Below are 13,949 nucleotides of genomic sequence, written 5' to 3'. Positions count from 1 at the left end.
AGGAAGGAAGGAAGGAAGGAAGGAAGGAAGGAAGGAAGGAAGGGGGAGGGAAGAAGGGAGGGAGGAAGGGAGGGAGGGAAGGAGGGAGATAATTGGGAGAAAAAAAGAAAACAAAGAAATAAGGGAAAGGAGTGGGAGAAGGGGGGGCCTTAACATTCTCTACTATGAAAATACAATTATCTGTTTTCCCCTTCAGTGCTGCGAGCAGGGTTCAAGACCACCCATGGGTAACTCAGTCAAGCGTCATCCCTTGTTTACAGAATGAATAATTTCCTGGCATCTGCTTAGGGCCCATCCCCACCCTGGACTTGAGGAGCACCGTATGAATAAGGCCCCTGTCCCCACCCTCGGTCGTCTCCCAGTCTACCTCATCTCCTACGTGAGCTTACAGGTACCACCTTTGCTTGAGCAAATGAGGCTGGACCATTGTCTGGGTCCTCCCTCCACCAAAAGTGAGTGAGTCTTCACCAGACCTCTCAGGGTCTTGAGAACAATGTATTCCTTTGTCTGGCTCCTCTCCATTCTATCATCTAATTTATACACCACAAAATGCACAGGTTTTAAGGAGACAAATCTTTGGCAGGAAGGTAGAACTTTCCTCCCACCCAGAACATTCCATGACCCGCTTGCCCAGCAACACCTCCCACACATACCCCAGGAAGTAGCCCCTGCCCTGGCTCCTCACTTTTACCTGTCCTGGGACTTGGTATGACTGGAATCAGACCAATGAAAACTTTCGCATCTGGTTTCTTTGGCCCAGCATAATCTTCTTTTATTTTGCTCACGTTGTGTGTATTGCTAACCTGTTTATTTTTATTGCAGCGATGTATCCCACTGTATAAATAGACTATAGAATTTTACCCATTCTCTTGTTAATGAATGTTTTAGCTGTTTCCAGTTTTAGGCTATTGTGATTAAAACTGGTATGAATATTTTTGTAGAAAATTTTCTTGAAGATGTGTGTTTTCGTTTCGCTCAGATAAATACCAAGAAATAGAAACACTAAATCATAGGCTAGCTACGTACTTAACTCTTTAAGGAACTCCCCCAGCATTTTCCAAAGTCACTGTACCTCTTAGACCCCACCACTTGCTCCAGATACTTTAAGTCCTTGTAATATTTAATAGCATCTTTTTCATCATTGTTGCTGTAGATGTTCTGAAACACAGATTGGGACTCGGACTTGTGATTTCCCCCCACAATCCTGGAAGACAGTCCCCAAACCTTAGAGTACTAGCAAGCTAAGGTAATACATTACATTGAGCTAACTGGCCTGCTTTATTTGGTTCTATGCCAAGGTTTGACAATATATCCCAGGCTTCAGGTTAAACTTATGGTCGTCTTGCCTCAGCCTACTCTGAGTGCTGGGGTTATAGGCTGGAGCACAATGTCCCACCAGAACTCCTGTCATTATTTATGAAGTTGCTTTATATGAAGTGGGAAGAATTTTTTCAGGGAACCTGTGAATAATTTCACTTAAGAGTATACACAGGCTGCAGTGCAGCTCAGATGGCAGAGCATACTGAACACAGTACAGAACACAGGCCCTGAGCTCTATCCCCAGGGCTGCGTAGGCCAGGTTTGGTGCTACATACCCATAATCTCAGGACTCTAGAGGTGGAGGCAAGGGGATCAGGAGTTCAAGACCATCCTCAGCTACATAGGAATTTGAGGCTACATGAGTCCCTGTCTCAACCAAATGAAAAACAAAAAGCATGCAGATATTTGCGGGCATTTAAAGGCAACTTTGTGTTGTTTCTTAAGATAGACTCTCACTACTTCGCCTAAACTGGTTTCAAACTCAATGACCCTCCTGACACCACCTCCCGAATGTAAGGATTATAGGTGTGTACAACCACACCCGGAACAAAATCAATCCTTAAGAAGTGCTGGACACGTAATACAAAAGCAGGGTGGGGCAGAGGAATTACCCAAGGGAAAGAAGAAAGAAAGCCAACCAGAGTGGGTAGAGAGCATCAGGGACAGTAGTGGGAAGGGGAACGGAAAAAAGTATAATGGCGTGTATGTATTAAAATATCAGAATAAAACTCATTGCTGTGTACACTAACCTAAAGCCATAGTAAAGATAGATAGATAGATAGATAGATAGATAGATAGATAGATAGATAGATAGATAGATAGAAATAAATAGATAGAATTGGCACTGGCCAGGTTTTCTGATTAAATTGGGCCCAGAATGTAGTCCCAAAACTGCTCCTCCAGGTGGGGTGTCTGTGTGTGTATCTCAGTGTGTTTGCATGTATGTAGCTTGGTGTGTACATGTGTCTTTGCTCCTGCATGTGCTTGCGATTTGGCCTGCAAGTCTCCCGCCTCATATAGGGACTCTGGGAGCTTTCAGTGCTGCATCCAGCTTTTACAAGGGTTCTGAGGGATCCACACTCGGGTCCTCAGTCTTGAGTAGCAAGTAGCTGAGGCCATCTCTCCAATCTGTGCCCAGCTTTTTATATGATTGCTGGGGATCCAAACTCAAGTTCTCACACTTACATTATAATATTTTACCAGCTAAGGCATCTCCCTGGCTTCTAAATATATGATTAAGATTTACTGCACCCATTTCTCTGCTAATCTAACTATGAAGAATCTTAAATTACAACCATTTCTTGCATTCTGTTTCCACCTACTCTCTGGTCTGGCTCATATATATATATATATATATATATATATGTGTGTGTGTATATACATATATATACGTATATATACATATATACACGTATATATACATATATACGTATATATACGTATATGTATGTATGTATGTGTATATGTGTATATGTGTGTGTGTATATATATATATATATATATATGACACTGTACATGGACACAGCTCCAGGTTCAGGCTAACTCAACCCAGCATCATCACAGTGGCAGTAGCTCAGAGGTCCCCATCCTCCCACCTCACAGACCTTCACAGAACCCCCATCATCTTTAACATTGGGCCTTAAGGGATTAACTACAGGTGCCCTCTGGTCAGGCCAAATTCAACCCCCTGAGACAGCTGCTGCCTATCACAAGCCTAGACCATAAAAAGAAGCTGCAGGGGCAAGAGAGATGGCACATGGGTAAAGCAAGTATTTGCTGTGCACGCCTGAAGCACAGTTCTGGGTCCACAGAAAAAACAGACAGGTATGGTGGTGGTCTGCCTGCAACCCTAGCCCTCAGGAGGCAGAGAGCCAAAGAATCCTGCAGGGCGATCTGGCTAGTTAGACTAGCCAAGTCAGTGATCTCCCGGTTCAGCAAGTGACTCTGCCTCATAAAAGTGGAGAGCAATCACAGGCGACATCTGACATCAATCTCCAAATGCACGTGCACGCGCTCATGCACACACACAGGGGAACATGCATACATATATCACACATACGCATGCAACGGAAGAGGAGGAGGGGCAGGGAGCAGCAGCCTTGCGCTGAAATGCTGATGAGGGTGGCCAGCAGCCAAAGAAGCTGAGCTTAGGACTGAAACTCATCACTCAGGTGCAAGCCAGGTGAAGGGACCAGCCATCCCGGCTTGCCTTGCGGACTGTTTAGGGGAGTTTCTGGGAAGTGGGACTTTCAGTCTTTAAAACCAGACAGGCCCAGGCAAAACCGAAGGAGTTGCTCACCAGGTAGCCAGGCATGCCCTTGGGGCTGATTCCCAGGGGTCCTACAGCAGGTGGACCCTCCCACCCAATAACCAAGCCCTAAGATTGTGGAGAGGAGGGGCAGGGAAGGTATAAACCATCTCATCGCTGCAGGCCTCACCTGCCACTGCCTTCCTTGAGGCAGATAGAAACTGAAATTCTCAAGCTGCACCCAGGAAGGTAGCAGGAGAAAGAGCCCGGGGGAGGCCTTGGGTTCTGATTAGTGCTCAGACTCCAAAGAGCTGTCCTGCGTATGACTGATTGGCCCACTTCCCTCACTCCCTGGGGTGGGGCCAGGGTGGGGAGTCTGTGCCACTCCCTGTCCAGACCACAAGCCCGTCTGCTTGTGCTCAGACAGAGGACCTGTCTCTCAGCTGTCATCAGCTGCAGGTCCCACAGGACAGAGGCAGGGGAAGAGAGGGGTGTGTGGGATGTGCCGGGGTATGTGTGTGTGTGTGTGCGTGCACACACATGCATTTGTAGAGATAACAGGGTGCTTTGTCACTCCCCCATCTTGTTTTCTTTAAGCAGGGTATCTGACTAAATCTGGAGTTACACTGGTAGCCAGCACATCCCTAGCAATCCTCCTGACTCTGCCCCCACCCCACCCCCCACTTCGCCATCAGCCCCCATCACTCACAGCACTGGGGTTATAGGTGTGTCTCCACTCAGTTGTTTACATGAGTTCTAGGGATTTGAACTCGGGTCTTTATGCTTGCATAGCAAGGGTTCTTACCTGATGAGCCATCTCCCCAGCCCCAGGATGGTGCTTTCTGTGTTGGGTTTTGCACCTAGGTCAGATCATAAAAGCCTGTGATTTTCAATCTCTCGTGGGCTTTATTTTTGTTGGTTTTTTAAGATAGAATCTCTCTTTTGGATTTTCTTTTACTCTAGGCCCACATTGGAACGACAAAATGTTGATGGTTGCTTTTTCACTCTTTGGGCTCTTGACTCTTTTGACTTTGGAAGTGGAGGGCACCAGTCAGCTCCTAAATAAATCACATGTGGTCTTATTCTCTCTAATGAATGCCCAGCCTTAGCTTGGCTTGCTTCTAGACAGCTTTTCTTAACTTAAATCATCCCATCTACCTTTTGCCTCTGGGCTTTCTCCATTTTTTACTTCTTTATAGCTTACTTTCACTCTTACTCCATGGATGGCTGTGTGACTGGGTGACTGGCCCCTAGCATCCTCTCTCCTTGCTCTCATGCCCCTCCTTCTCCTCCAAGATTTCTCCTTCTGTTTATTCTCTCTGCCTGCCAGCCCCATCTAGCCTTTCTCGCGCCTCACTATTGGCCATTCAGCAGGTGTTTTAGACAGGCAAAGAATCACAGTTTCATAGAGTTCAACAAATACAGCATAAAAGGATGTAACACATCTTTGCATCATGAAAACAAACGTTCCACAGCATAAACAAATGTAACACATCCTAAAATAATATTTTACAATAAAGCTTTTTATGTATTCCTGCCTAGCCTGGGACTCACTATGTAGACCCTGGCTGGCTTGGAACTCACACAGAGATCTGCCTGCCTATGCCTCCCAAGAGATGGGCTTAAATGTGTGCCTGGCAAAATTATCTTATTGTGGATGTCGATGCATATATATGAAGAGAGGGGATGTGTGCTTATGGATGCTGGTGCTTAAAGAGGCCGGAAACATCAGCTTCCCCCTAAAGTTCCGGGTGATTCACGCTACCACACATGGGTACTAGAAACTTAACTCAGGTCCTGTGCAAGAGCAGCATATCCTCCTAACCATTGAGCCATCTCTCCAGCCCCCCCCCATTGTTTCTTATTTAACACACACTAGAATCCTCAATACTAAGTCACGCAGGGAGAGATGGGGTCAAGGACAGAAGTTCACGTGGCTCTCTACTTCCTTGTTATCCTCCAGATAAAGAGATCAAGTTTCCCTCGCTCAGTCAGAAAGTCACCCAGCATCTGGTAGGTGCCAGGCACTGAGAAGAGCTTAGAAAATGCAGCAAACAAAGTTCCTGCCCTTGTGATGCTTATGGTTCAGCAAGGGAAGCAAATGATACAGGACTCGTGAGAAAGTGAAGACCTGGGTTCTATACGGCCAGGGATCTACCCTGACCTGGGTAACTGTGGAGGGAGTCCCTAATGTAAATGTGTATGTATGTGTGTGAGTGTGTGTGTGCGTGTGTGTGTGTGTGTGTGTGTGTGTGATTATGAGACCTAACTATAAGCAGAGTTCACTTATACCAGTGGTTCCCAACCTTCCTAATATTGGGACCATTCAATGTTGTGGTGACCTGCACCTATAAAATTATTTTTGTGGCTACTTCATAACTGCAATTTTGCCATTGTTACATAATTTTGCTAGTGGTTTGCAAAGTAAATATCAGATATGCGACCCCTGTTAAAGGATAGTTTGGCCCCCAAAGAGTGGGAACCCACAGGCTGAGAACCACTGAGTTCTACAGGACTCAGTAAAGCCTTCAGAGATGAGGACTTGATGAGCAGCTGCAGAAAGGCCTCTGGAGTGGTCTTGGCTCACTTTGCTATGAATACACTAAGGCCTCCATAAGTCTGGGCAAGAAAATTCTAGGACCTAGAATGAACTCAGAAGACCCAGATGTTAGGGGATAGGTTGTGTCTCCTCAAGGAGACCCCAGTGAAGACTTGGACTATAGCATCCCATCACCCTGAATGTGAAGTTCTGGACCACTTATCATTTCCATAACACACCTCTGGGTCTCAGCTTCCCCATCTGTAAAATGGGTATGAAGTTTCTGTGAAAACATTAAAAAAACAAAAACACATGTAGAAAGCTTGAGAGGATGGCCATAGGATGTATGAGACATCTCTCAGTTTAAAGCCAGCCTGGTCTACATATCCACCTCCAGGCCAGGAGAAGCAGGGAAGGTCCCCTCCCCCTTAGGGTTGGGATCAACTTTAAGTCATTAGCAGGACAGTGAAGATGGACACAAAGTATGGTACGAACGTGGCTGCCTCCTGTCATTTATCCTCACAGCAACAGTTATTCAAAAGAAACTCTCAAACTGGCAAAGTGCCATGGTGTGTGTCTCAAGAAAAGAAAAAAAATGTTGGAGTAAAGCCTAGAAGGTAGACATTTGACTTACAGAAAAGGAGTGGGGAGAGGCATGGTGAACAGAGTGTGTGGTACCACACTAGTGGGCCCACTGTGCTGGCAGGGAAAGCCCAGGGCAGGGAACCGCTGAAGGGCTGTGCAGGGCTGTGCAGAGCTGTGCAGGGCTGTGCAGAGCTGTGCAGGGCTGTGCAAGGTGGATCCAGAAGAAAGGAGGGCTGTGCTCCGCTGTGTCTTCCTCCTAGTGACAATGGCCAGGCTACTGAAGATATCAGGGGTGGTCAATGCTTTGCTATGCTTTATAGTAGCAGAATGGAGGAGGCCTGAAGAAGGGAGTGGGGGAGAAAACAAGGAGGGTGTCATGCAGGACTGGCCCCTGAGCCAAACAGCCACCATATTCATGCCATGCAGCTGTGCCTGTTTGCAAAGATCATCCTTGCTTGGCTTGCTGGTTGGGGTGCAGTAAGAAGGGTCATTGGACCTCACCTGGGTATCCACCCAAACCTCCCAATCATTTCAGTGCAATTTTGCCCTGATTGCAGGTGGCCTCAGGGCCTTAGAGAGGACCTAGAATACATGGGCTAAGGAAGGGGCTCTATCGATGTCCCTGTGGGAAAACCATCATCCATGTAGGGCTGCTTTGGAGAAATGCCTTGCATGCTCCATCAGGAACCCCTCCCCCATGCTCTGTAAATAAGCACAATAATTGATTCCCCAGAAAGAACTTCGGTAGAATCAAACTTTGATTTGTTATTGAGTCCTTAGAAGGAGGGTGTAGGCATTGCCTAGGTCCTGCCAGTGAAAAATTTTCAAACAACAGGGTTTTGTATGTGATTTAAATTTTCCTAATAGTCGTACTATAAGAAATTAAAAGAAATGGGTGAATTTGATTTTTAAATATATTTTATTTAATGCAATATATGTAAGTTTTAAATGCGTTGACAAATCATTTAACTATATAATGACTATTTTGAGGCTGTGGTAAAGTACTGGCCCAAAGCAGCTTGGGGAGGAAAGGGTTTCCTTGGTTTACACTTCCATGTCGTGGTCCATCACGGAGGAGTGAGGGATTGAACTCAAGGAGCTGAGGCAGGAGCCATGGAGGAAAGCCCTTTACTGGCCTGCTTTCTTCTATACCTCAGGCCCACGTGTCCTGGGCTGACACCGCCCACAGAGGACCGGGCCCTCCCACATCAATCATTCATTTTAAAAATGTCTCCTGAGACGTACACACAAGCCAATCTGATGGATGCAGCTCCTCAGTTGAGGTTTTCCTCTTCCTAGATAACTCTGATTTGTGTAGTATTTACAAAATACAAAAACAAACAACAACAACAAAATACTGTCCAGCGCATATAACAGATTTCAAGTAGTCACTAATAATTTGCTTTACAATGCATTGTACAAAGTCTTTAAAATTCAATGTGTTTCATACTCAGAAGGCATCTCAATAGCCACAGTTCAGGGACTCAGTAGCCTCACGTAGCTGGTCGCCACCAAGCTGGACAGCACAGGCTCTGAGGGTCTTGCTGGAGAGGGCAAGGAGAGAGAGAAGAGAGAAAAACGATAGCATTTTGGCTGGGGACAGGAAACAAGCATCCAAATCCAACATGGATGCTACCTTGCTGGATGATTTTGAGTCTGGTTATTAACAAATTTGGATCTCTTCAACCCAAAGTATGAAACAAAGACTTTGCCTTTAGCCCCTTGGTTGCTTCCAGGTCTACAGTGGGGAGATTCCAGAGTAGGGGTTTGCTGACTAGGGCCATCACGGTTGGACATTTTTTTCAAAACTTTTCCTTGGATAAAACAATTTTCTTGGGGAGATCAGGGTGGCATTTTCCCAGAGTCTAACTCACCGAGGACCTTGGAGGATGCATGTCTGCTCCTGAGGGACTGGGGGAGGGAGTGACATTCAGAATGGGAAAGAGGCAGGAGAATTCTCCTTCCCAGCTGCCAAGGGGAAGAAGGCTTAGACACACACATGTATTTGCATGTGCATATGCATGCATGCCCAGGCATACACAAGCATACTTTCATCCACTTGCACACATATGCACACAGGCACGTATACACCACGCTCTCATGCACCAACAAAGGTGACAGCTGTGGTCCGCAGCCCACCTGGGAGCAGTACGTGGGAACAGAAATAGACTCCACCTGAGTCAGAGGATGAGTCAGAATGTTCTGGGGAGCTTCAGAAGGGAAGAGCAGGAGGGGCTGATGGTGAGGAAGGGAGCCAGGCCCCCAGGGGAGAGGGAGGGAGAGCAGGCAGGTTCCTGTGCAAGGAATAAGGGACTGTCTTGAGAGGAAAAGGGCCCCGCTGTCCCACCAACAATTCCCCCAAAGGCAGCTGCACTGGGGTATGCAAAGCAGAAGGGAATCAAGAAAGGGGGGCAAAGCGGGAAGCAAGCAGGTGAGAATTAAGCCAGGATGTCTGGAACTGCCACCACAAACGCACAAGGTGCCCTTGGCTGGCTGCCCTGTGAGACACTCAGCCTTGTCATTCTCACTGCAGGAGCTGAGCCTGCCAGACCCTGGGCTGTGTTGATAACTCATGCTTAACTGGAAACACTGAGGAAGAGGCCATGCTAAGTATCCTATTGACCAGGATGGGACAGGTGGAGGCAGTTCCCATGACAGGGGCCTTCAGTGTGAAAATCTGTATAGACACGTGACCAATGATAGGAAACAGCTATATCACTGTGTTGGACACTCAGAGCTCAGGAGAATTCACCAGACCACCAGACTTAGGTGTCTGACTTCCGCAAAACAAGATGATAAGACAGGGGATAGGCCACGGGAGGGGCCAGCCTAGGAAAATGAGCATCCAGAGTCTGGGCCAGGTCACCAAGGCGGGGTGGCAACCAAACATCTCAACAGACAGAGTAAGGACTCTAAAGAGGTCCCCACGGAGATTCTAGGCATGATTTACTTCCTGGCTGGCACACAGGCCTCAAAGAAGAAACTAGCCTCTCCGCAGTCAGTACAGATTCCGGCACGCAGGACATGGAATCCTTGAAGGCAGATCCAAAGGCATCATCATTATCATCACCATCATTATCATCATCTACTTTCTCTCTATATATATGTGTGTGTGTGTGTGTGTGTGTGTGTGTGTGTGTGTGTGTGTGAGAGAGAGAGAGAGAGAGAGAGACAGACAGACAGACAGACAGACAGACAGAGACAGAGGGACAACCCCATTGAGCCCTTCCTTTGTCTCCAGTTTCCCTCTAACTGTGTTTGCTTTACCATCTTACTATGAGTTCCTTCAAGATCTGAGACAAGACTTGGGTGGACGCAGCTGCTTTGGGAGGTGACCCCAGGAAGCATGAGTGAAGGAGCAGGAGACAACAGGAAGACAGAATAACTGCCATACGAAGGCATTACCAGGGTCATGACTATAAGCAAAGTTGGTCTGAGCACACCAGGACTTCTTTCTAGGAAGGGTACAGAGGCTGAAGAGCAGAAGGCTGGAACTTTCCACCAGTTCATAGTCTCATGGCTGAAGGTTTCCCTGGGAATGAATTCCTGGCTTCCCATCTCCCATGTGGCTCTAGAGAAAGTTATGGGCACAACTACCTTCAGGGATTCCATGCCGAGAGCCGAGGTGGTATGCACATCTGTGGGAGTCGGGTAGTGTGGTCCTTCTATAGACGGGCACCGCTACTTGCTGCAGTGGGAACTAATGGCAAGTCCTAGAGGTACCCATGGCATCCTCTGTAGCTTTCGATCATGTGCACATTCCTTCATACACCCCAAATGTCACTGTATGAGCTGCCATCTATCTGTCTATCTGCTTTCCCAGCAGAAGTGCATCCCTTCACACACGATGCGGTAGCCCCAGGTACCCACAAGCACCCATATTGTGTCCTTTTCCATTGGGACAGAGGTTTGGCTCTTGTTCATCTTCTCTACCGGAAACTCCGTAGCCATGGATACATGACACCTCCTTCTCATCATAGCCTTGGCAAACATATCCCCCAACACAACTCAGAGGCTCTCCATGACTCACCTACCTGAAGGCAAATCCTCTGGGTCCTCTCCCATAGCACAGGAAATGTGAATAGCTGGTTCTCGGAGGAAAAGAAAAGCCCCAATCTCTTGTGTTTGTCAGTTCTCACAGAATAATGCCCCCATCGTGGTCAATGCCAAGCTCACGATATTAAGCCATGGAGTGTAGCATTAGAGAAAGAAGCATGGCCACCCACTATCCACGATACAGAACCTCAAATGCAAAGGTAGTTGCAAAAATAACAGTGACACGTTTCATTTTAATTTTGATTTTAATAGAATACATTTAATGATAAATCTATACTACTTAGTTTTTTTTTCCTAATATCTATGCTGGATAATAGCCTCACAAAACCCCTCAAATAATGAGCCAACATGAGTCAGCCCCGATTTCCTATCACTGGGCTCTTTCCCTCTGTTCACCTTTTTAAATGTGTAATTATTTTTCCTCATTGCTTTCTTTATGCCGGCCTCTCTAGTGTGGGAACAGTGGTGGGGGAAGCTATGACTGATTTATTTATAGCTATATCCTTAGAGCCCAATGCAGCGCCTATCCCACGGTAGGAATTCACTGAATATTTGTTAGGTGAATGTACCTACCCATGAAAGAAAAGTAGATGTGAATAGGTGAGTGAGGTCAATGGGTGTCATTGGGGTTGGGCATCTGCTAAGAACCGAAGAGGAAACACTTACCTTGATCGACCCACCTTAAATCCCAAGAGGCTTGTTTGGGTGCTACCCACAGGGTGTGGGGAGGAGTTGCCAGGAACGAGACAGGCTGGGAGGTTTCAGGTCAGTTAAGCCAGGCAGCCAAGCTGGATCTGAAACAGTTGTGGAAGATTCATAGGGAACCAGAGACAGCACCTGAGAGTCTCCTCGCAGCTCAGGTGACCCACGGGTGGCGGGGCTCTCAGACACAGCCAAAGGCTACATAACTCTCTGTCACAGCAGTCTTTATGGAGGGCTTGATGAAAGGGCCAAGCAGGCCACCTGGATGATAGGACTATTAAGTCTTTCTTGTATGTCCAGGATCTCAGTCACGAATGACCCCCAGGGAAGCTGTGCCCATCTAGGTAGGGATGGCCAGCACCCAGGAGAACAGAAGTTCATCCACTCTTGGGTGTGTATTTCATACTCCAACAACCCTTCCAGCCAGGGACCCTGTTACACTAACACCCGGGAAACATCTCACTTCTCCTGCCTGCTTGCAGCACCCAGCACAGAGCCTGGGGGGCATGGTTGGGGGTGGAGAGGATGCTTGCAGCATGAAGGAGCCGTGAGTAATAAACCTTCCCAGAAGAATAAATATGAATCAGCCCATCTTTTCCACTCAGACCAGGCCAGGACCTGGCACTCAGCAAGAGTCCAGAGATGCCAGGCCATCACTGCTCCTAACTGTCACCCAGGACAGTAGCCAAAGAACCCAGCCCAAGTCAGCCAGACTGGAGCCACATTTCAACAGTGTCAGTCTCCAGCTTGGGCCTTAATTTTCTCATCTGTAAAATGGGAATAAATCATCACTCCCTCACCAAGAGGCTGGGATGAGTGGATGAAAGGATTAAGGACTTGTACATTTCCTGAAATGGCAAGAGAGTTGAGATATTCTTTCTTAATGTGTGAATGTTTATATAGCAATGTCTTCATGCCCCAAATGTTCCAAATACTTAATAAATATCAAAATATATAAATACACTTAATACCCTATTTATATTTAACTCTCATCCTTGCTAAATCATTTTTTTTCTTTTTACTTCAGTGGTTCAACTTGGTCTTGATTTTTGATACAGAATGGGTCTCTTTCTCTCTCACACTCATTTACTTTACTATAAAGTGGAGCATTGAGATACGTGGCCTCTGATCAACCCATTGCTTACTATGGCTTCTTCTCTTCTTTTGCTTATCTCTTGAGTCACACCATCTCTTAGCTTCCTCTATATTTCCAGCTGCAGGTCCAAAGCAAGGACCCGACACTGGATTCTGGGCCCTTATAGTCTCTGTTGCTAAGAAATGACGAGAATGGTGGACATCTTGCTCACCTGCAGGGCTCTGGGCTGTATGAGCTTCCTCATCTCCCCCTGATATGTGGGACCAACTGCGCAAGAGCCACTGGAGAGAGTTCTGAGAGATCAGATTCCCAGTGCTGACAAATCCATCCATTCTTCAGTCAACAAATATTTATTGAGCGCCTACTGTATGCCTAGGTATGTGCGATGCTCTGGGAACAAGGCAAGGAAGGAGACTTGGTTTCATCCATTCTGGCCTATTGGTGATGGGAAAGAAACAAACTGAAAAGCAAGCTACCAAGCTCCTATCTGAAAACACTGTAGAGAGTAAAGTGGGCTAAGAAGACAGGGTGGCTGGGCAGTGGTCAGGAGGAGCTTACTTAGGAGTGCAGGCAGAGCGGGCCATGACTTGGGAGGTGAGCAGAAGGTCTCTTGTTAAAGGTACGGACCTGGATGGCTGAAGGTCTAGACGATAGGGAAGCACAGTCCCCAAGATCAGCAGAGCAGGCTGGGGTGGACCAGGTGGCACCAGAAAGTCACATGAAGGGGTCTGGGCTTTCCTCTGAGTGTGATGGGGAAACACTGGAGAATTTTGAGAGGGAAATTATGACCCTCTTAACTTTTCAACCATCATTTATTTGCCTGTACACAAGACCCTCTTTACATAATTTGTAGGGCACGGTGCAAAATGGAAATGATGCTATTAAAAGTTTCAGAATGGCCTGGGGCTTTTCCAAGCATGGGGTCCTGCCCACAAAGCCAGGCCTGCTCATACAAATCCACACTGACTTTAACAAAGCTCCCTCGAATTTGACAAGCATGTATTGGAGGCCTAAAAGAAGCTTGGCACTGTGCCAGTGAAAAAATGAGGGACCCAGCTACAAAGGCCAGACTGACCTTAATTTTCCTTTTGATTCTCTAAACACACAGAAGGCCAAGAGGACTGGGCACCCTCACATATTTCCGAGTGACCAGACCACAAGGGTTCAGACCTTCCACTGAGTAGCTTAACTCCGTTCCTTTGTAATAATGCGACTGGTTATTGCAGGTCCCCCATGCTGCTGACACACACATGCATGCGTTATTGCACTAACTTCCTGTTAGGTCTGGAATCTGAAATGGCCCTGAAGGCTGGTGGCTTGAAAGCTTGCTTCCAGAGCTAATGGCACTGTCTGGGGAGGACGTGGAGTGTTTCTGTGATGTGGCCGAGCTGGCGGAAGCAGTG

Source organism: Microtus ochrogaster, linkage group LG8 (genome assembly GCF_000317375.1).
Source record: "Microtus ochrogaster isolate Prairie Vole_2 linkage group LG8, MicOch1.0, whole genome shotgun sequence".
Lineage (NCBI taxonomy): Eukaryota > Metazoa > Chordata > Mammalia > Rodentia > Cricetidae > Microtus > Microtus ochrogaster.
The sequence above is the reverse complement of the archived record's forward strand: the minus strand, read 5'-3'. Positions refer to the sequence as shown.